Source organism: Chiloscyllium punctatum, chromosome 13, assembly GCF_047496795.1.
Source record: "Chiloscyllium punctatum isolate Juve2018m chromosome 13, sChiPun1.3, whole genome shotgun sequence".
NCBI classification, from domain to species: domain Eukaryota; kingdom Metazoa; phylum Chordata; class Chondrichthyes; order Orectolobiformes; family Hemiscylliidae; genus Chiloscyllium; species Chiloscyllium punctatum.
In genome coordinates this window covers 104,146,858-104,171,119 of record NC_092751.1, presented here as the reverse complement: position 1 = coordinate 104,171,119, position 24,262 = coordinate 104,146,858, and the positions used below count along the sequence as shown (strand labels likewise).

Genomic DNA, 24,262 nt, shown 5'->3' with positions numbered 1-24,262 from the left:
TGCTGTTAAGTTCAGCCTCAGCTCGGGGTGAAATTCTACAGCTGGCTGAGCTCGGAGAGGAGCTGTTCACCCTTGGCTGGTTGTTATTGCAGCAGGAAACATCTTATCGGTAAACCGTTCACAGAAATCAAGCAGATTGTCATAACAGACCAATGGTTTAGAAACAAGAGCATGGTGGGTATCCCACAATAGGAATAATTTCTGATTGTTATCTCCTTCTGGCAAAAATTAAGTCGAAACTGGAAATAGCGAAAACAAAATAGATCTGCATCCATTTAGACTTCACTGAAGGATGAGAACATCAGAGAGGCTTTCACTCTTAAGGGCAGGAGCGTGTGTGACTACCTCAGTGATCAGAGCAGACCGAGGTCTCAAAATAAGGCAATGGAAGCAAGTGGGAGACTGTGGAAGAATGGACACAACATACTCCAAAGGCCAGGTTAGCAAAATGGAAAAGGACGTGAGGTGCTGACTCAATGACAGATGAAAGACTCGCAGTGATGATAAGGGAAAGGGGGTCACAGCTCTAAGGGCGATATGGGATTGACCATGTGGAATGAGATGAGGAGAAATCTCCTCATCCAGAGGGCGGTGAGCCTGTGGAATACTGAGGCAGTTGAGGCCAAAGACTTCATGTCTTCAGGAAGGAGTTGGATCTAGCACTTGGAGCTGAAGAGATTAAAAGGTACAGGGTAAAGAGGGAACAGTTCATTGAGTTGGATGATCAGCCATGATCATAATGAATGGGGGAGCAAGCTCGAAGGGCTAAATGGCCTAATCCTGCTCTCAGCTTCTATAAAAGGCAATACATCTGAGTCTGATAAAACCTCAGAAAAAAGTAAAGAATGTGTGTGAGCGGTCAAAAGAGAAACATTCCATGATATGTGCAGTGAAGAATTGGAGCTGGAAATAAATAACACAATGGGATAAAGCACCAGAAGGTGAAATATTTGACAGACAGAAAGAAAGGGACGACAATAGATAGTGAGTGCATGTGAGACAGAGGTGGCAAAATATCAGTTGAAAGGACAAGGAATACTGTCACAAAAAACTGGGACAGAATACGCAAGTGTTTAGGAAACATTTGGGGTTTTGATCTCCTGTGGTACTTGAATCCTGCTGCGATTATAGAGAGTTTTGACAATTCATCATGTGCTTTTTACTGTGGGGATATTTCTTGTGGTCAACTAGGTTCTTACCAACCACACCCTGACCCCCCCCCCCCCCCCCCCCCCACCCCATCACCTCTGTTCCCCCCTCCCCTCTCCCCTCTCCCAGTTTGCTCAGATCCAGTTTCCTCCTCCATTCCTTGTTTATATTCTGAGGGACCCCTCCAGCAGCCTGAAGAATTGGTTTATTCTCAACGAGTTAAATGCATCTGCCAAAGTAACTTCAGACAGATGCCTTCAACTAATCACTGGATATAATCCCAGATGATGATTTCAAGCCCTACATTCCTGTACTGCGAGAGAACATTGAAGGAACTAACAGCCAAAAGAATAGAGCTTCAACACACTATTCAATTGAGAGTGTTTAATGTTGAAATCCTGACAAGTAATTACTGGATACAAGATGCTTAAGTGCTGCTTGCACTGTCTGTCCACATGGGAACAGTCTTGTAAACGTGCCACCATGGCTTTTGTGGACCTATTTGCCATTCCACAGCGATAAGGGTCAATTAAAAGCAAAATAGTGCAGATGCCAGAAATCACAAACAAAGACAGAAAGTGCTGGAGAAACTCAGTAGGTCAGGCAGCATAGAGTCATAGAGATGTACAGCACGGAAGCAGACCCTTCGGTCCAACCCGTCCATGCTGACCAGATATCCTCACTTAATCTAGTCCCACCTGCCAGCACCGGGCCCATATCCCTCCAAACCCTTCCTATTCATGTACCCGTCCAAATGCCTCTTAAATGTTGCAACTGTACCAACCTCCACCACTTCCTCTGGCAGCTCATTCCATACACGTACCACCCTCTGGGTGAAAAAGTTGCCCTTTAGGTCTCTTTTATATTTTTTTCCTCTCACCCTAAACCTATGCCCTCTAGTTCTGGACTCCCCCACCGCAGGGAAAAGACTTGTCTATTTACCCTATCCATGTCCCTCATGATTTTATAAACCTCTATAAGGTCACCCCTCAGCCTCTGACGCTCCAGGGAAAACAGCCCCAGCCCATTTAGCTTCTATCTGTAGCTCAAATCCTCTAACCCTGGCAACATCCTTGTAAATTCTTTCTTTCAAGTTTCACAACATCTTTCCGAGAGGAAGGAGACCAGAATTGCAAGCAATATTCCAACAGTGGCCTAACCAATGTCCTGTACAGCCACAACATGACTTCCCAACTCCTGTATTCGATAGTCTGACCAATAAAGGAAAGCATACCAAACGCCGCCTTCACTATCCTATCTACCTGCGCACATCTGTGGCAAGAGAAACTGAGTTAACATTTCAAGTCAGGGACGATTTCACAACTTCTTCCGGACAAACAGGTTCAATAGGAATTCACACAAACAGTTGTTTTAAACATCTTCCTTGGCTGAAAGAAGATTTAGGGGAGTCCATATTCACCATTTGCTGACACAGTCAGGGGTTGAGAGTGTAATTGTCAGAGAGGAATTGATAGATAAGGGTTGTCCATATCCACTGAGCAGTTTTATCAGGCTGTGGTGTGTGTGTGTGTCATCACTTATCGATCTAAACCGATAGCACACACCTTCAGATCCAAAATGATCCAAGTTTGAATCTTTTAAAAGCTTGTGTTATTTTAAATTCTCATCTTAGTTCAACTATAGTCTTTGCCCTCATCGGCCTGTTATCCTGAAGATCTTGTAGGCAATGAGGTGGAACCTCTGCAGGAAGTTTCTCAGCTTCCCATGATAATCCCTGCAGGAGACTCGGAAGACCATCCCAGCCTTACCATGAGGAAGTCTCTGTCTGAGTCTGCTTGACTGATGACATTAAGTGTCATCTGTGACTCAGTAATATTGTAGGTCAGATGCGAGTGGGTTCAAGGTCTACTTGAGAGGCCTGGGCACAAAATCAGACTACTGCCAGACCCATGCAGTACTGAGGGACAGCTGAAGGTGGCAGTCTTCAGGATCAGCATGGTGGCTCAGTGGTTAGCACTGCTGCCTCATAGTGACGGGGCCCCAGGTTCGATTCTGGCCTTGGGTGACTGTCTGTATGGAGTTTGCACGTTCTCCACATTCTCTCTGTGATTTCCTGCAGGTGTTCCAGCTCCCTGCCACCGTCCAACGATGTGTAGGTTAGATGGACTGGCCATGGGAAATGTGAGGATAGGGTGGATCTGAGTGAGGTGCTCTTTGGAGGGTCAGTATGGTCCAAACGGCCTGCTTCCACACTGTAACGATTCTATTCATTGATGTTAAACAGAGGCCATGTCCGCTGTCTCAAGTGGAATTAAAAGGGGGTAAGTTTTCCCCAGCCTTCTGACTTACAACTTGAAGGTATCAGATGTTTATTTTTTCTGCATAATAAAGATGTACGGGGATATGGAGATTAGCACTAGAGAATAGAACCGGTGCATGTTGGGCCAAATGGCCTCCTGCTGTACTATAATAATTCTGTGATAATTATCCCTGAGAGTGTCACTAAAACACAGAATCATAGATCCCTACAGCACAGAGACAGGCCCTTTGGCCCAAACTGGTCCATGCCAACCATAATGTCCATTAACACTAACCCCATTTCCCTGCACTTGGCCCATACCCTTCTAATCCTTTCTGATCCATGTATTTGTCCAAGTGCCTTTTAAATGTTGTTAATGTACCCACCTCAACCACTTCCACTGGTAGCTCATTCCATATGCGTACCACCCTCTGTGTAAAAACGTTGCCCCTCAGGTTCCCTTTTATTCTTTCCCCTCTGACCCCAAACTGATGCCCTCTAGTCCTCGATTCCCTAACCCTGGGAAAAAGACTGAGTGCATTTACCTTTCCACGCCTCTCATGATCTTATATACTTCTATCAGATCCCTCCTTCAGTCTTCTACACTGTAAAGAAAAAAGTCCTAGTTTGTCCAGCCTTTCCTCATAACTCCGGCTGTTGAGTTCTGGCAACATCCTTGTAAATGTTTTCTTCACTCTTTCCAGTTTAACAGCATTTTTCCTATAGCAAGGTGACCAAAACTGTACACAATGCTCCAAGTATGACCTCACCTACATCCTGTGCAATAGCGACATAACTTCCCAACCTCTCTACTCAGTGCCCTGACTGATGAAGGCCAGTGTGCCAAAAGCTGCCTTCACTGCCCTGTCTACCTGGGACTCCACTTTCAGAGAGACATGAACTCCTGAGCTCCAAGGTCCCTCTGTTGCATTGCTTTCCTCAACGCGCTACGATTCACCATGAAACTTCTACCTTGATGTGACTTTCCAAAACGTGAGAACTCAAACTTCTCTGTATTAAACGCCATTTGCCATTTCTTGGCCCACTTCCTCAGCTGATCAAGGTCCTGCTGCGTGGTCCATTCATTCTCATTATTGGACACTGGATGACTGTTCCTCTTTAAGTTATGTGTAAGGGTTACAGAGAAAAGGCAGGAGAATGGTACAAAGTCACATTGCTCATTTGGAGGGCCGGTGCAGACACAATGAGCCAAATCGCCTCCCCCTGCACCATAGTGATTCCTCTTTGTTGAATATTTAGTGTGTAATTTGGCGACCTGCTTTCACTCGTTACAACAGTGCCCATACTTCAGATGTGCTTAGTCAGCTGTAAAAGTACCTCATAGATGTAATAAGGGTTGTCAAAGTCACTAAACCAATGCACTCCCTTCCTTTTTCACTGTTTCCCTCCCATCTTCAAAACTTCACCGGCAGTCTGCCCCCGTTGGCTAACTTCCTGGCACAGCTGAAGAACTCTGTGCAACTTTCAGCTCCACAAAACGCGAAGCAGAGCGAAAGGAATTGAGAAGCTAAGGTCACAAATTGGGCAGCGCAGGTCTTACAAAGTCAGTCACTTACTACGCTGCCAGTAACGAAAAGGAACTAGTACAATAAAGAGGTCCCCTTCTGCTGTACGCACAAACAGTGAGGTTCCACACAGACTGGAAAAGTTAAGGAGAAAAGATCGGAATAGTAGCTTTTACCTGAACTGCATTCGGGTTGCTGGACGCTCTGTTCTGCTCTCTCTCTCTCTCTCTCTCTCTCTCTCTCACTCTCAGTCTCACTTGTCAACACCTCTCTCAGCAACAGACAGAGTTCTGCAACTTCTGTTTGAATGCACTTTGTAGGTCAGGAGACTGGTGGGGAAGAGTTGAAATAAACATTGCACCAGCTCCTCTGTAACTTGCTACCCAGCCCACATAAACGAAAGCTCCTCTCCCAACTGTGAACTCTCTCACCGCTGTCTATATTTTACACTTTGACAGTGAGTGATGCTTTCTCAATCTCAGTGTCAGCATTATGAGTTGATTTCCCTCCCTGGTGCCTTGCGGAATGGAATGTTCCGGAGTTGCTCAGCTGTACAGCCACTGTCCGGGTGTCTGTAGCTGCTGCTGCTGGTCAGCTGGGTGTCAGGGTTGCCAAGCCTCCAGGACGGCCATGGAACATTCCAGAAGCAGAGATTAGTCTCCAAGCAGCAACCTAGAGGGAAGTCAAAAGGCCATTTGTCTTTTGAAAACATTTGTACATCTTGATCAGATCACGAGTCCTTTCAGCCCTCACGTCTATGCTCACTTTTCATTGAACAGTCCATTCACTCCCATTACCCCATTCTATCCCATGCACGCACGCCATCCAATTTCCTTTTAAAATCATGGATCATTCCCGACCCCTGCCCCACCCAGATTTCACAGGCACTGATGATGAAAATATTAGAAATTCATAGAAACATATAGTACAGAAAAGGCCCTTTGGCCCATTGAATCCATACCATCCAAAGTATGCTACTATTTACACCAGTCCCACTTTCCCACACTAAGCCCATAATCTTCAATGTCATAACACTTCATGTCTTCACCCAAGTATTTTTTTAAAAGATTGTGAGGTTTCCCACCTCAACTACCCTCCCAGGCAGTTCATTCCAGACCCTGACCACCCTCTGGGTGAAAAGTGTTTTCCTCAAATCTCCTCTAAACCTCCTGCCTTTCACTTTGAAGGTGTCTATCCACGTTATTAACCCTCCAACTAAGGGGAACAGCCAGTTTCTATTCATTCTGTCCATAACCTTCATAATATCTCACAGGTCCCCCCTTAGCCTTTTCAACCCTAGCAGGCAACATCCTGGTGAACCCCGTCTGTACACCTTCCAGTGCCCTCACATCCGTCCTGTCACTGGGGGAGAAGGTGGTTTCACTGACCATATGAAGTAGAAACTGCTTTCTCTTTGGCAACACTGGATGAGCATTAAGGTTGACCTTCCCTCTAATCCGTATGAGGTTATATACATAGAATACATTCATAGAATCTCGACAGTGTGAAAGAGGTCATTTGGCCCATTGAGTCCACACTGACCAACCAAACAGCAACCTACCCAGCAACCTACCTCCCTACTCTATCCTCGTAACCCTGTATTTCCCATGGCTAACCACCAAGCCTGCACATCCCTGGACACTATGGACAATTTCCCATGGCCCATCTACCTAACCTGCACATCTTTGGACTTTGGGAGGAAACGGGAGCACCCAGAGGAATCCCAAGCAGACACAAGGAGAATGTATAAACTCCACACAGACAGTCACTGAAGGATGGAATCGAACCAAGATCCCTCGTGCTGTGAGGCAGCCGTGCTAACCACCGAGCCACCCTATCAGAAACGACCCCCACCCCCCTTTCCCCCTCACTGTATTTACTAAATATTTAAGAGGCACTTCCTCCATTACAAATCATATTTTGTTGTAAAATGTTACACACAGAGCAAGGTGGATTTATTTGTTTTTAAATTCTTACACAGCGATGCTGTGATACACCCCTGAACATTGTTTTTCCAACCACTACTAAGTCAGTCATGTTTTTAATTAAAAGAACAATTTACAAACACAGCGCATCAGAACAGTGCAAAGGGAGCAAAAGTCAAGGATAGGTCAACAGAGAGGGGTGGGGGCTGGATTGAAATGGAGTGGGAGAGGATGAGGTGCAGGTCAAGAATCAAAAGCAGACCCTGATCCTAACCCTAACCCTATCCCTAACTCTAAGCCTATCCCTAACCCTGACCCTATCCTTAACCCTAACTCTGACCCTAACCCTATCCCTAACTTTAAATCTATCCCTAACTCTGACCCTATCCCTAACCCTAACTCTGACACCTAACCCTATCCCTAACTCTAAACCTATCCCTAACTCTGACCTTAACCCTGACCCTATCCTTAACCCTAACTCTGACCCTAACCCTATCCCTAACTTTAAATCTATCCCTAACCCTGATCCTATCCCTATCCCTATCCCTAACCCGAACCCCTAACCCGAACCCCCTAACCCTAACCCGAACCCTAACTCTGACACTAACCCGATCCGTAACTTTAAATCTATCCCTAATCCTGGCCCTGACCCTAATCCTGGCCCTGACCCTAATCCTGGCCCTGACCCTAACCTTAAACATCACCCTATCATTGTTTGCAATTCTAATGAAAGTTGTGGAATGTGACCTCAATGATTCTATTCAGATTGATCAGAATGGATGCACCCCCAAGAGATCTGTGAAACTCGAGCAGAAAGAGAATTTTGAGGTTCTCCGTCAGAGTAAGCTGTTTGCTCTGATTTAGGACCATAAGACTTAGGAGTGGAAGTAAGGCCATTCAGCCCATCGAGTCCACTCCATCATTCAATCATGGCTGATGGGTATTTCAACTCCACTTACCCGCACTCTCCCCATAGCCCTTAAGCAGAGAGGGGTGGGGGCTAGATTGAAATGGAGTGGGAGAGGGTGAGGTGCAGGTCAAGAATCAAGAGCAGACCCTAATCCTAACCCTAACTCTGAGGCAATGTCAACTTCTTTCTACACTGGAGATAAAACTACCCCATTCCCATTTGACTTTCAAAACAGAGTGGATCATGGACTAAATTTACCCGCTCTCCAACAATGCTGATTATGCCAGGTTTTCATGGAATGAAAACATCTTTTAACTTATTTAGCCGCAGTAAATCTTCCAAAAGAAACATCCCTTAAATCGATGAAAGGCTAGAAAGATTTAAGTCTGGATTATTTGTTGGCCTGTTTATTTTTTAAACTGGGCAGAAAATCCAGCATTGGCTGAAGGTTCAATCAAGTGAAGATGCCTACAACAAATTGCATTTATATAGCACATTTCATGTCGTAACATGTCCCAGGGTATTTCACGAAGCAGTGTCAGACATTTAACACTGAGCCACGTGAGGAGACAATAGGAAAGGAACCAAAACCTAAATGGCTGGAAAAGCTCAGCAGGTCTGGCAGCATCTGTGGAGAGAAATCAGAGTTAACGTTTCAGGTCTGGTGAGGCTTCCTGAGAACTCAGTTGACAGCATCTGCAGTTCTTACAGTTTTTAATAGGAAAGAGGCAGTTCAGACAATGGGTCACTGTTCTTTGCTCCACAGATACTGCCAGACCTGCTGCGTTTCTCCAGCAATTTATGCGTTTGTTTCAGGTGTTAAGCAGCATCTGAGGCTGTGAGACTAGGAAAGTGAATTTCAGATTGTTATTGGATCGTGAATGAACATTTCTAGGTCCAGGGTTCCTGCGTTATAACAATGCACAGTTCAGCATTAACTGCCTCTGGAGAACCATGATGTTTGAGCTTCGCAACTGTACAGTGTTCCATTCTGTTCCAATGTGTATTACAGCCAATGAAGTGGGTGGTCATTTCTGTATAAGACCAAATGCAACATCCAGTTAGCACAAAGCAAGCTCCCACAGACATCAGTGTGACAACGAGCAGGTAAATCTGTTTTTTCTGATGTTGAGAGGGGAAGTATATACACCAAGAAGGAATACCCCCCCCCCCCCAACCCATTTTGACATGTGCCACTGAATTGTTGACATTGCACTGAAGGGGCAGATGTGATCTGGCTGTTTAATGTCACACCTACAGGACGATACCTCTGGCAGTGCAGGGCTGCACTGGACTGGCCCACCTGGATTTCTTCAGCTGGATTGGGAAATGAACCTGAGGACCTCGAAGGCCAGGCCAAAGCCACAGCTGACACGAGATCCCACCCTTCCTTTTGCTATCATTAACACTTTTAATCAGGCAATGCCCCCCCCCCCCCCCCCCCCCCCCCCCGCCCAGGATTTGTTCCTGTCAACAGCATAAGATTTATACAACTGAGCAAGAATCCGCTCTCCAGTTTGCTCCAAACCTCTTTAATGTGTGCACAGGAAAACCTGCTCCTTTAAGGAGTGTCAGAGACAGACATGGTGCAGTCGAGCTGGTAAGGCTTCAGTCCCATTGCCCGTACCTTGTCAGCTCAGATCACTCAGAAAGAGATAATATACCTCCAGCTGAGAGGATGACAGAACGCTGTAATGAAACATTGCTCTGAGTTTGGAATACGGGTCTCGGCTGAGTACTCCCATTGACAGCTTTGATCATAAAGATGTGTGGGATTTCCACTCAAATTGGATTTTATTCACCCCCACCCCCCCACGCAGTCTCTGTTTCTCCCCCACCCCTCGCAAAGGTGACGTTCCCCTGACACTGAAAAGGAGCCACTTTTTACACGAGAACCTGAAGCACTTCATTATAAACATTAACATTCCCTGAGATTCTAAAAACCAGTCAAATATCAGTTAAGTCTTGAGCACCCAAAGCTAATTCTGGGTTCCAAACTGATTTATATTAGCCACCGTTCCAAAGCGTCTATATCTCTGCTTAAACTGTCTGGCATCTCAGTTTATGAATATTGATCATAGTAATGTGTGTTGAAAAATGTGGTGCTGGAAAAACACAGCAGGCCAGACCGCATCCGAGGAGCAGGAGAATCAACATTTCGGGCATAGGCCATTTATTCCTGAAGAAGGGCTTATGCCCAAAATGTCGATTCTCCTGCTCCTCGGATGCTGCCTGGCCTGCTGTGTTTTTCCAGCACCACATTTTTCAACTCTGGTCTCCAGCATCTGCAGTCCTCACTTTCTCCTAGTAATGTGTGTTCCCAGTAATGTGTGTTCCCAACATTTTTTCAGATGCAAATCTATTCATTCCAAGTCATTTCAAACCCAGCGCCCTTCCGTATATTTAAGCCTGAGATAGATTCTTGATCATGAGGGACCTCGAGTAATGAGGAACGAGCAGGACAGTGAACATGAGGAGTACCCAATCAGCAATGATTTCATTGAGTGATGGAGCAGGCTGGAGGGCCAAATGAGGTAAAAACAATGACTGCAGATGCTGGAAACCAGATTCTGGATTAGTGGTGCTGGAAGAGCACAGCAGTTCAGGCAGCATCCAAGTAGCTTCGAAATCGACGTTTCGGGCAAAAGCCCTTCATCAGGAATAAAGGCAGTGAGCCTGAAGGGTGGAGAGATAAACTAGAGGAGGGTGGGGGTGGGGAGAAAGTACCATAGAGTACAATGGGTGAGTGGGGGAGGGGATGAAGGTGATAGGTCAAAGAGGAGAGGGTGGAGTGGATAGGTGGAAAAGAAGATAGGCAGGTAGGACAAGTCCGGACCAGTCAAGAAGAGTGTGCTGAGCTGGAAGTTTGAAACTAGGATGAGGTGGGGGAAAGGGAAATGAGGAAGCTGTTGAAGTCCACATTGATGCCCTGGGGTTGAAGTGTTCCGAGGCGGAAGATGAGGCGTTCTTCCTCCAGGTGTCTGGTGGTGAGGGAGCGGCGGTGAAGGAGGCCCAGGACCTCCATGTCCTCGGCAGAGTGGGAGGGGGAGTTGAAATGGGAGGGACAAATGAACTACTCCTATTCCTAATGGTCTCAAACCCAGAAAGCAAATCTGCACTATCAAATCTACATGGATTCTGTAGCTTTATGAGCATGTACAGTCTAACAGAGTGAAGGACTTACTAAAGGAAGCCTCAACTCCTACCTCTTGTATGTGAAGTTATTTTAATCAGCTTCACTTTAGCCCCTGGTATTTCAGATTAAACAATTTGAAGCAACCCATATAATATGGCCCATAGAGTCTGACCTGGTACTCCAAAAAACCAGATCCACCCCCCACCATATTCCCGTGTCTAACCCACCTCACCTGCCCATCTCTGGATACAATGGGCAATTTAGCACGGCCAATCCACCCAAACCTGCACATCTTTGGACTGTGGGAAGAAACCCACACAGACATGGAGAATGTGAAAACTCAACACAGGCGGTGGCCCAAGGTTGGAATTGCACCCGGCTGTGTGAGGCAGCACTGCTAACCACTGTCTCGTTTCTATCTGACGGGCGGGAGATGTATATTGATGCGGTGAGATTAAGTAATGGCGAGATGTTAATGCTGCAAACAAGTGTCTCGCCACCTAACTTCATGAGAATCTCGCCTCGCCATTCAAACACCCAGTTAGAAGACAGAATATTTTACTTTTGACATCGAGAATCTCCTTCCTGCCGCCCTCCCAATATTCCCAATGTTCCTACCATGGCCCACATCGCTCAGTGCCTGGGAAAGGTCCACCCACACTGTTCACAGCTGCAGTGTGGAATGTTTGAAACAATTTCCTGGTTCAAACCAGCTTGTAAAAAATGCCATGAATGGAGTATAGTTAAATACAATATACATGTATGATTTAATTCCAGCTATCAATAGCAGTGCAGTGGTCTCCAAGAATGGTTGATGGGTGACTTGGTCCTAGTTCCTCTAGACCTGGACAGGACAATGGGCAGCACAGTCCACCACTGGCCTGGTCCATCACAGTCACTTTCGCTCCAGCCCAGATGGTGTCCTGCTCTTGAACATCCTCCTCAAACGTACATTGCCTGGTCAGCTTTGGTCAGCCCCCATCTTCTTTTCCCATCTGGTGGTGTCCATTCCAATCTGCCAGGGTGTGCGGCTGGTGTCTCTACCTTTGCAGAATTGGTGGCGTGACTGCAGGCAGCTATAGGTTATAGCCAGAGAGTCTGAGTAATTTTGCTTGTGTAGGAATTGGAAGCTGACCTGTTAGGGAAACTCTTATGGTGCACTGGCAGTGTCCTTACCCCTGGACTGGGAGGCCTGGGTTCAAGTCCCACCTGGTGCAGGGATATGTAATGATGTCTCTAAACAGGTTGATTAGGAAAATAGTCTTAAACTTTTTTGAAAATCGCTGTATTGCTGGGCATTTCATTGAAACTGGAACTGAGGCAGAGTGTGTATGAGAGTGAACAATGGGATAAAGCCACACATTAGTGTATTTAAATCAACCTGTTCAGAGACCCCTGGGACTTGAACCCTGTAGTATGGAGGGAGGCACTCTAGCGCTACCACTAACACCGAAGAGTTATAGTGTACGGATGGGGCTATTTGATCCATTGTGGGAAAAGGTTTTAATTGCAATTAGAGACAAAAAAAAACTGCAGATGCTGGAGTAGGGTTCCACCTGAAACGTCGACTTCTCCACCTCCTAATGCTGCCTGGCTTGCTGTGTCCTTAATCACAACTGAGCAGACTGTAACAGGCTGTGGTGTTGATGATCTGACCTGGGCATGTTAAAGGAATCTGGGAATCCTCCTCCTCATGGTAATTGGCTGCAGACATATACCTTGTGGATCCCAGAAGATCCTAGTTCAAGATCCACGTTCCTCAGGGGTGTGTCACAGTTTGTCCAAACAGATTAATTAAAATAAGAAGGATCAGATTCCTTCACTTTGTCCCTGGTGGGCACTGTTTGTGAAAGAGGGTCTTGTGGGGCATAGTAGTGACCCTATCTCTAAGCGAAAAGATCCTGGTTCAAGTCCCACCTGCCCCACATGTGTGTCATAGCTTGTCCAAACAGATTGATCCAAATAACTAATCTAAAGCAGTGAAGTTGTCATTTCTGCAAATTTGCCTCTTAATTAATCTTTTGTCAGTGTATATCAGACCTCGATTAAAATAATACACATCCATGGACATCTTTCTATCCAGGAGGAAGTGAGGATTGCAGATGCTGGGGAACAGAGTCGAAGAGTGTGGCGCTGGAACAGCACGGCAGGTCAGGCAGCATCCAAGGAGCAGGAGAGTCGACGTTTCGGGAATAAGCCCTTCATCAGGACTGTGGGGAAGGGGCAGCGGGAAGGAGACTGAGGGATAAATAGGAGGGTTGGGGTAGGGCTGGGTGGAAGGTAGCTAGGAAGGCGGTAGGTAGATGGAGGTGGAGGGTGGAGTGGATAGGTGGGAAGGAAGATGGACAGGTAGAACAGTTCAAGAGGGCAGTGCCGAGTTGGAGGGTTGGATCTGGGATGCTATCTGCCCATTTATAATAATGCAAATACCAGACCCTGTGATTTCCAAATTTGGATGTAAATTAGCAGAAATAGAGTCCAAATGAGAATCATTTCCACTGAAGACGGGTCATTCAGAGGCTCCGTGCAGGTTTGGAATGACCGAGCTGTTCAACAGGCAAAGGAAAAGACCTCTTGCAAAATTGGAGAGTCTCTTACACTCCAGAACCACTCAGCTGTGGACACCCTGATTCCCGTAAACAGCCTCGAATCATCAAAAGGCCCACTCCTTCGTTTTTTTTCCTTCATGAAATTATTGCGTGCCTTTTTCATTGCGTTTCCTTTCTATTCCCAGAAGCTAAGGCAGCTTTCACTAGATTTATGCCTGAATTCTCTCTTGCTTGCCCACTCTCAACAGAGCTGTGAAAAGGAACTGCTTTTTTGTGCAGATCAAACCTAACATCAGAGCAACCAAATTGCTGAGCGCCCACAGCTTCAGATGGATGCAAATTTGTAGAAATGCAGATTTTAATTTTCTCCCCCCACCTCCGCCAGCACACCCAGGTTTGCCTGGCTCTTACCTGTGCAACCTGAGAAGACAAAAACATTCAACAGTCCTGCCCCAAATCGACCTGCAGCTCTCTGCAGAGATTCCTTGTGGCTGCATTGCTATTTTGATTATCCATTAATAAAACATTAAGAACTAGAAAAGTGATAAACTTCCATGGAAGTTAAATTGCTATTTAACTGACATTCGGTTATGTGTACTACATTGCTGAAGGAGAATATAAACCCACATGGTAAATGAAACATCACATCATTAAGATCTATTCTAGCTGTTTCACTCATGCGCTCAGAATCTCATTAGTCCATCATACATTTTGTGTTTTCTGTTGTTTTTAATAATCCTGCATCAGGTTTTGAGTAAACCAGTGTGCTAGAGTAGCCTTGTATTCCTTGTGTACAAAGAGAAAGTGTGTGTTGACCTGCTGCATGGGAAACTTGAAATAACAGCTTGGTCTGTCGGTCAAATGGGCACCTGCTTCGAAAGCCCAACTTGAAGAGAAACGTAGCTGAAAATGTGTTGCTGGAAAAGCGCAGCATCCAAGGAGCAGGAGAATCGACGTTTCGGGCATGAGTCCAGGACAGAACCCCATTGGTCCTCACCTACCACCCCACCAACCTCCATATACATCGTATCATCCGTCGTCATTTCCGCCACCTCCAAACGGACCCCATCACCATGGATTTATTTTTCCCTCCCCTCCCTTATCAGCATTCCAAAAAGACCACTCCCTCCGTAACTTCCTCATCAGGTCCACACCCCCCACCAACACAACCTCCACTCCCGGCACCTTCCCCTGCAACCACAAGAAATGCAAAACTTGCGCCCACACCTCCCCCTTCACCTCCCTCCAAGGCCCCAAGGGATCCTTCCATATCCATCACAAATTCACCTGCACCTCCACACACATCATTTATTGCATCCGCTGCACCCGATGTGGCCTCCTCTATATTGGGGAGACAGGCCGCCTACTTGCGGAATATTTCAGAGAACACCTCTGGGACACCCGGACCAACTAACCCAACCACCCCGTGGCTCAACACTTCGACTCCCCCTCCCACTCCACTAAGGACATGCAGGTCCTTGGACTCCTCCATCGCCAGACCATAGCAACACGACAGCTGGAGGAAGAGCACCTCATCTTCCGCCTAGGAACCCTCCGACCACAAGAGACGAACTCAGATTTCTCCAGTTTCCTCATTTCCCCTCCCCCCACCTTATCTCAGTCAAATCCCTCGAACTCAGCACCGCCTTCCTAACCTGCAATCTTCTTCCTGACCTCTCCGCCCCCACCCCCACTCTGGCCTATCACCCTCACCTTAACCTCCTTCCACCTATCACATTCCCAACGCCCCTCCCCCAAGTCCCTCCTCCCTACCTTTTATCTTAACCTGCTTGGCACACCCTCCTCATTCCTGAAGAAGGGCTTATGTCCGAAACGTCGATTCTCCTGTTCCTTGGATGCTGCCTGACCTGCTGCACTTCTCCAGCAACACATTTTCAGCTCTGATCTCCAGCATCTGCAGTTCTCACTTTCTCCTTGAAGAGAAATGTAGACTTGCATTCATGTAGCACCTTTCACAATCAACCTCAGTGCATCCCAAAGCAATTTGCAGGCCATAACGAATTTTGAACTGTAACCACTTGTTGTGTGTGGAACATGGAAGCCAATTTGAGCACCGCAAGCTTCCATAAACAGTAATGTGTTGATGACCAGAGAGTCTCTTCTTGAGCGATGTTGGCTATGAGATGAATGTTGACCCAGAAGTCAGGGCGAAGGCAGTTTTGTTTTCTTATAACGGGTGTCAGCAAATCCTTTCTGTTTGCCCAAAAAGGTCCAATGAGCTTTTGGTTTTAACGTTTCGTACGTTTTAGATGTTGGTGCTGCTTCAGTTTGTAGCTTACTAACCTGTTTGTGTCAGTAAGATTTGTGGTTTCAAATTACTCTTTGGAAATTAGAGAAGAAAAATATTGGCAAAGGCACTTTCATTAAGTACTGAGGGGCTGGTGCACTCCCTAAGGTCCTGTCACTGTGGGCGGCACGGTGGCACAGTGGTTAGCACTGCTGCCTCTCAGCGCCAGAGACCCGGGTTCAATTCCCACCTCTGGCGACTATCTGTGTGGAATTTGTACGTTCTCCCCGTGTCTGTGTGAGTTTGCTCCGGTTTCTTCCCACAGTCCAAAAATGTGCAGGTTAGGAGAATTGGCCATGCTAAATTACCCGTAGTGTTAGATATAGGGGAATGTGTCTGGGTGTGTTACTCTTCGGAGGGTTGGTGTGGACTTGTTGGACTGAAGGGACTGTTTCCACGCTGTAAGTAATCTAATCACTCAAATACTATGTTAGATTGCTGCCCTGAATGAAGGGCTGGTGAGTTGGTCTCGACTAATGTTTATCCCTTCATCAACTTTGCTGAAACAAACCACTTTTGCTATTTTTGATGGGACATTGATGTACATAAATTGACAGCCATGTTTCCTACAGAGGCAATACTCACTCAGTGTCATTCACCATGGAGGGAGATATAATGAGTCATCATTGCAAGTTGGAATCCCAAGAGGTTTCCAGACCTCGAGGGCTCTGAAGTTGAAAGAATTCTAAGGGTCATTACCAGTTGTTTGCATGTGATTGGACCTTTGCAGATCTGTGTCCTGCCAGTGGGATAAAACATAGACGTGCATGAAGCTTAGGGCAATGACCAATAAATGTGATTCTGAAAGCAGGCTATTACCTGGCTGACCAATAAACTTCAGTTTCACAACTTGCTGATGATGGGGGGGTAGTGAAGATGCATTAAACACTCTTTTTTTTTCTTTATTCATTCACTGATGTGGGCATCACTGGCTAGGCCAACATTTATTGTCCATCCCTAATTGCCAAGAGGGCAGTTAGAGGTCAACCACATTGCTGTGGGTCTGGAGTCACATGTAAGGCCAGACCAGGTAAAGGGGGCAGCTTCCCATCCTAAAGGATCAAAGTGAACCAAATGGGGTTTTCCCCAATAATCAACAATGGATTCAAGGTCATCACTCGATTCTCAATTCCAGATATTTATTGAATTCAAATTCCACCCTCTGTTATGGTGGGATTCAAACCCAGGTCCCCAGAATGTTACCTGGGTCTCTGGATTAACAGTCGAAAAGTGTGGCACTGGAACAGCACAACATGTCAGGCAGCATCCAAGGAGCAGGAGAGTCAATGTTTCAGGCATAAGCCCTTAATGCAGTCTTCACTTCCTCCTAGTCTAGAGCAAGAATACCACTAGGCCATGGCCTCCCTTAGATTGTGCTGCCCTTGTGTTCCAATTCTGGTAAATGTGGAGTATTGAATTTTACCTTCCATCATTTAATGGTGATAATTAAGATCTTTCATGCCCATTGACTGATGGCAAACTTTCAGTTCAGGTTGCAATCAGCGTGGCTTCAAGTCATTGAGAATTGGTCATAGTCCACCGCTTCACATATTACAATATGGTCAGGAACTTCCACGCAGGAAAGATTTCCGATTTATAGCTCCTGGAGTGTCTCCTTTAATAACCCTTATGTCTGTAAAATGGAATTCTATGTCCATGAAACCATTTGCATAGAGGCCAAAATGTCTTTTCAAAACCACGTTTTGCAGTAATTAAGAGCCATAAACCCCACCTCTTACCTTCCTGTAACCTTGTGTATTTGTCCCCTAAACCTACTTGAGTTTTCTGAAAACAGTGGGTGTCTTCTAGCTCATTTGAAACTGTTGACCTCATTCCTCAACATAAACCTGTTTGTTCTGAAAAATATCCAAACTGTTCAATATATTTTAATTTTTCCACATGGCATATAAACTTGTAGTAGGGAAGCGATGGCTTAGTGATATTGTTGCTGCACTATTACTCCAGAGACCCAGGTCATGTTTAAGGACCTGGGTTCAAATCCCACCATGGTAGATGGTGGAATTTGAATTCAATGAAAAATCTGGAATTAAGCACCTAATATTGACCATGAATTCACTGTTAATTGTCAGAAAAACTCATCTGAGTCATGAATGTCCTTTAGGGAAGGAAAATGCCATCCTTACCTGGAGTCACAGCAATATTGTTGACTCTTAGTTGCCCATTGGACAATGAGGGATGGGCAATGAGTGCTGGCCTAGCCAGCAAAGCTCTCATCCTGTGAATGAGTATTAAGAAAAAATGAGTATGTATTTCCAACAATTTTGAAATGACCAACAAGCCACTCAGCTCAAAGGCAACAAATGTGAATGACATCTGTATCCCGTAAAGAGTCAAGGATCTTCAGGAGGAAGGGCAGGTAGTTACTGGGAACCACTTTGGCATATTTTCTAGAAAGCTGTGATCGAGTCGAACTGATCTGGGCAGGAAAGCTAGTCCACCTCCTGAAAAGAGCAAATAACTCAGCAATAGTGTGCCATGACCACAGATCACCAATAGACATACTGAGCTTTAAACTCCAAAATGCCTTTTTTATTTAAACATAGAAATACAGCCAAAATATGACTATTGGTGTAAACTCAGTAGCTGTCTGAAGAGGAACCCTGGAATGTCACAGCAGAAGATGCCAAAGAAATTTCAAAGGTGAAAAACATTACAATCTGAACGGTAATCTCCTGTGAGTATCTGAGGATGTGAAAGTGATGGAATAGAGATCAACTGTATGAATGAGGAGCATTATTACATTTCCCCTTTCAAGAATACACGGAGATGGGTCAAAAGTGAGTTTCAGCCCTTGTCTGTTAATGTTTGTGTGTGCTTCTGAGCTAAGGTGTTCAGTTGTGTAAGTGAGCTAAAGTGCTCCTCTCTGCTAGTCAGCTAAGGTGCTCATTTATGCTAGTAACCTGAGATACTCTTATATACTTATTTGAGCACTAGTATATTGTGAAAGTCACAGACTAAGATACATCCTTTCATTAGGTTTAGCTGCAAACCTTACCTCCATCACTCCAGGTACTGGAAGCCAATTACCAAACTAATTCAGCCAAATCAACATTTACATTTCTTAGTCTTCACGACTGAACTAGAAACTGATCTGTATATATTTTAACTTTTATCTTTCTGCACTCATTTTCCACCTGTGTGTGTATGTGTGTTGAATTAATTTTTCTTCTTGCATTTAGTAACTAATAATCTCTAGCTTTCAATAATGAAAGAAAGACTGATTAAATTTGCTTCTTTCGCAATCTTTGATCTGGAGGGAAGTTGTCCACGAGGGAAGGGATCTTCTATAAATGAAAAATCACACAACACCAAGTTATAGTCCTACAGGTTTAGTTGGAAGCACTAGCTTTCGGAGCACTGCTCCTTCATCAGGTGGTTGTCTGGTGAAGGAGCAGCGCTCCAAAAGGTAGTGCTTCCAAATAAACCTGTTGGACTATAACCTGGTGTTGTCTGACTTTTAACTTTGTACACCCCAGTCCAACACCGGCATCTCATAAATCATTCCATAAGTTAATCTTGTTGGAACCAACTGACGGGGGGAATGAGTAAGGAAAGGGAGCCAGTTCATCCTTCCTCATGCAGAAGATTAACAATTTGGAATTCCCTGTCTGGAATCATAAATAATTGTTGAAGATAGCCTAGAGGCTGGCGGTTACAGGAGTAAATATTGGGATCTGGCATTGTAGGGTAGTTAAGCAATGTGATGAGTCAGTCAGAAGTCCTTTTTGCCTAACCACTGTGATGAGCTCCCAACCGGGAGCAAGCAAAGGTTAACTACACAGTGTCCTCAAGGAATGGTGAGAGGGCTAACCCCCCCCCCCCCCCCTTCCTCAGAACTGATGGTAGTGAGGAAACGTTGCAGAAGATACGGTGGGGGGAGGGAGTAAGGAGTAAACAGTAGGTGGATATAGAGAGCTTGAGTTTCTTCCATGTGCTTACCCCAGCCCCCACACCATAGGTCTTGTTGTCACACTGTCTACTATTACAAACGATCCATTGTTAGCCATTAACAGCTGTACATTCTCCCAGGCTGATTGGTATCCACTCCTTTATCTGTCCAACTTCTCTCTCTCTTTGGGCTCTACCTCCACCTATCATTTACCCCTTACATCCCCCATTCTGCCACCAATCTTCTGCATAAAAACCAACATTTCCTCACTACCAGCAGTTCTGAGGAAGGGTCACTGGATCCAAAAGGTTAACTCTGATTTCTCTCCACAGATGCTGATACACCTGCTGAGCTTTTCCAGCAATTTCTGTTTTTGTTTCTGGTTTCCAGCATCAGTTTTTAACAAGCCAGTCTGGATGTTGTGTATATACAGTTAATACTGGGTACACCTAGTCAGTAGGGCTGCCTATGTTGACTCCATCAATCCCATTCCTCCATCCTTAATGTTTTCTGTTCACCTTTGCCTGTGAGAGGAATCATGCATAACCTTTTGGAGTTAATCACTTCAATGGCTGATTTAATCTGAATTAGATGATGTAAAGTGAGATTAAAAATTGTTTAAATTACATCTTATGTTCTTGGATAGCTTCAAAACGTGACTAATTGATTTTCTTTTTTGTTCAACTTCTCAAATAACTGTTGGACTTTTGAAATAGATTTCCCGCAGTAAGGAATCAATTGAGAGGAAAAGGTTTGGATAATTGAGCTTTAAATAAAAGTGTTGAAGCGAGGAAAGAATCACCAATCATTGTTTCAAACCATGCGTGGGTTCTGGAACATTTGGCAATATGTTCCCAAAAGACAAGTTAAGGACCTTAACCGCTCATTAACTCTGTTCCAGAATTGTGAAAGCATAAAACTAATTTATATATATAAAAAAAATCAACATCCTTCACTCATGCATTGCCTCTCTTGACTCTCTTTTCCTTTGAAGATATTCCTTGTTTTTGTTCTTCTTCACTCTCCTTGGTCTTCATCTCTTCACAGTGCGTCCAGCTGAGATTTGGGTTTATGGGCACAGGTTACCATACTGTTCCTTAACCTGCAATTTGGGTCTTTTGTATTTGATGCCAGGCCAGTTTTGGTCGACTGTGGGGAAATTGTACCCAAATCTTCTCTGGTCTTTATCTGATGCTTTTCTTCAGCAGAAACAATAATGTTGCCTCCTTCTCCTCTCTTATTGAGGCTGCTTGCTTCCCTTGTTATCAGTTGAGATGGTCTAAATCTACACAGCAATCATAAATACATTTTCACCGATGCAGACTCAGATTATGTTTGTAACAAAACAAAAACTCTCGTTCCTTGAGAAAACCTTTGAGGATTTTTTTTTAAACGTACTGGCAGAGGTGACACAGTGGCAGACAGACATGAACCTCTCGCACAGCCAGCTGGCCTGTCCCATTTCCAGCTCTATCCCACCACTGGGCCATTTTCCCAGAACAGTGAAGTGGGGGGACAAGGGGTTAGCAGAGCTATCAACCTGGAAGCAAGGTGGGTAAATATTTGATGCTTTTACCTAATGTGGATTTGTGGTTTTTCACCTGTGTAACATATGCACCAAAGATTCAGGTTCCTGGGAGACAGATTGTCATTTGTCACTGCTCACATTCCATGGGTTTGGATTAAAGACAGAATGGTTGAGGAGAAGGGAAGGTCAAGCTCTGTCTTCAGGCTTAGACTTCTCTAAAGCACTTCTTCTTACAGTTAAGAGTGAATATTCCTACACGTGGTAACCTGAGACACACCAGGCTTTAATCTTCCCGTTACTTTATTGAAAGACTATTCCACGAAGCCTATCATTTCATTCTCGGTGGGCAACTTTCCCCACTTCTCTGTGGGTGTTTCTCTCTCCCGACCTCACCCTAACTCTCTACTATTTATGTGCAATGGGGAGCAGCTCCATGACATCACTGCAAGGTTGATCCAGGGTCCCAAAGTCCTTCCACAACAAATATCTTGAAGTTTAATTCCAACACTAACTATTTACAGCATAATTATATCACAAAGTGCGAGACATAGTCTGTGTTTTATATTTAGTGATGTTGCTGCAAATCACCCAACAGACTGACTCCATTGTTTGGCGAAAGCGACTGAAGGTGAGGCAAGTGCCTTTAGCTTGTCATGATAGCATTTAGTTTGCTTAAAAACACAGGATTGTCTGATCCTGAATCTATGGTGTAACATAACACTCCTCCCTGGCTATAGATGTCTTTGGCAAGGCCAACATTTGTTGCCCATCTCTAATTGCCCTGGAACAGAGTAGATTGCTAGGGCTATTTCAGAAGACAATAGTCAACTAGTCCATTTGGGTCTGTGATCATCTGTAGGTCACAGTAGTTAAGGCCAGCAGATTTCTTTCCCTAAAGAATGGTTATTTTTTGAATGACAATTGATGACACCTTCATGGACACCATTACGGAAGCGAATTTTACTTTCTAGATTTTTTTTGTCTGTTCATTGATGTTACGTTTCACCAGCTGCTGTGGTGAGATTTGAACATGTGCAGAGTCCACACATGCTTTTTCCAGAGCCCCACTTTATCAACTCTTGACTCCCCAGCATCTGTGATCCTCACTATCTCTTAGTTTGAACTTGTGCACCCCGAGGGTGTTAACCTGGGCCTCTCAATTCTAGTGACATTACCACTACGCCACCAACTTCCCCCCTTAATGGCTTATTAAGGCCTAATTTTGACAGGGAGTTAGCCTGCCGTGCTCCAAGCAGACTCAGAGACCCTCCCTGGATACCTGGCTTCAGCTACAGCATTCCCTGAGGAGGGATCCCCCATCCACAGTGGGTGGCCTGGCTCCAATTTGTTTTGTTTGTTGTGAACTTTAAGACTTTGGACAGACCACAAAATGGCAGCACCTTCTCCCTCAATTAACTGCCTCTGTTTCCTCAGTGCCTGAGGAACGTCATGTTGGGCCCCCAGATTTGAGCGCCCATCTTCCAGCATCGGATTTAGATGGCCCACTTCTTGACTGAATCGGGAGAAAAATTCTCGGAGGAGCTTGCTCAGTGCGTGTTTCCGATCCCCGTTTGAATCTGGTGATGAGATGTCAACCCTCAGGAAAAACCTGTGTTCCACATTGTAGCATTAACATCTGGAAACTCTACAAGTAAGAAAAACCATGGTGATTTAGGAAGGGAGAGCCACAATTACTGGAGATGATGCTTCGATCGTTGTATCGCAACATTCCAAGACTCCCATCTTCCTTTTGTGTAAGCCAGCTGTTTGCTAACCATTGAATCAAATATCTGGCCTGAATCCTAATAGATCATGGCTCGGAAAATTAAAAGGGATTTTGTGGAACCCCTACCCATAATTCAATTGGGGATCGAGCATCAGCCAAGAGACGCAAATAAGCCAGCTGCAAACCTACAAGTGGAGGTGATTGTCAATTTTGGGAATGGTGAAAGTTGGGGATTGAATTGTATAAAAACTGTTGCTCATGAAATGATTGAGTGCGTAGGAGTTTGAGGGCTCCCTGTAATTTCCACTTTGAAAGCAGAGAGCAATTTGGAGAGGGGTGGGAGGGAATAAGGCACAGGAGAGAGAGAGAGAGAGAAGAAAGGGCATGATTGAGATGTGCTAAAGTAATTTGTCCTGGGTTTGGGCAAGAACAATAGATTAAAACAGGCACTCGGATATAATTGGTCATTTGTGTGTGAGAAGGGGAGAGGGACAAAACAACAGTCCAGCTTCAATTTACTGGCTTTTAATGGAACAGTGAACTTCAGTCTATTCTTCAGATCCAGTTGCAATGCTTTTAGGTGAAGGTATTGGAGCATTCCCTTTGTGTGCTGAAAACTCGGTAGAAGTTAGAAGTTTCTTAAGTGCACAGAGATGATAATACTGCATTTGACCATCACAAATACCCATTTCACTCCCAAGTGCAAATTCAGTTTCATTTTCAGAAAGTGGATCTGGTTTGTGTTTTAACGTGAGTGTGTGATATTGCAGCTCCGTCTACAGGTTCAGCAGTGCCTCTCAATCTCCCACAAATAAACAAAATATGTTTCAATCAAATTGTCCTTTCTGAATAATACTTAAAGATATTGGGCATTTGAAAAATGAACAATTTTCACCAGAAATCAGCCAAGTGTCAATCTCAGGGAGTTTTCAAGGAGGGTTTTTCTGTCTCTGTGTGTCACGGTGATACAGTGGCTCAGTGGTTAGCACTGCTGCCTCACAGCACCAGGGGGGATCTGGGTTCAATTCTGGTCTCAGGTGACTGTCTGTGTGGAGTTTGCACCTTCTCCCCGTGTCTGCCCGGGCTTTATCCAGCTGCTTTGGTTTCCTCCCACAATCCAAAGATGTACAGGTTAGGGTGGATTGGCAAATGCTCAATTGCCCCATAGTGTCCAGGGATGTGCAGGTTAGATGGGTTAGTCATGGGAAGTGTGAGGCAAAAGTGAGAGCTGCAGATGCTGAAGATCAGAGTGATGCTGGAAAAGCACAGCAGGTCAGGCAGCATTCAAGGAGCAGGAAATTTGACATCTTGGGCAGGAGCCCTTCATGGAAATGT

General features: G+C 45.1%; 2 protein-coding genes across 3 annotated transcripts in view; one reads left to right on the top strand and one right to left on the bottom strand.

Annotated features, from left to right (window-relative positions):
• Positions 1–5,259, bottom strand: part of LOC140484521 (uncharacterized protein C10orf105-like) — a 146,854-nt gene extending 141,595 nt beyond the window's left edge. For both annotated transcript variants that reach the window (XM_072582901.1, XM_072582900.1), the window contains exon 1: positions 5,112–5,259. The gene's annotated coding sequence lies outside the window, so the exon portion shown is untranslated. The remainder of the gene's footprint in view (positions 1–5,111) is intronic.
• Positions 1–24,262, top strand: part of cdh23 (cadherin-related 23) — a 967,008-nt gene that overhangs the window by 686,760 nt on the left and 255,986 nt on the right. The gene's annotated exons all lie outside the window — the stretch shown is intronic.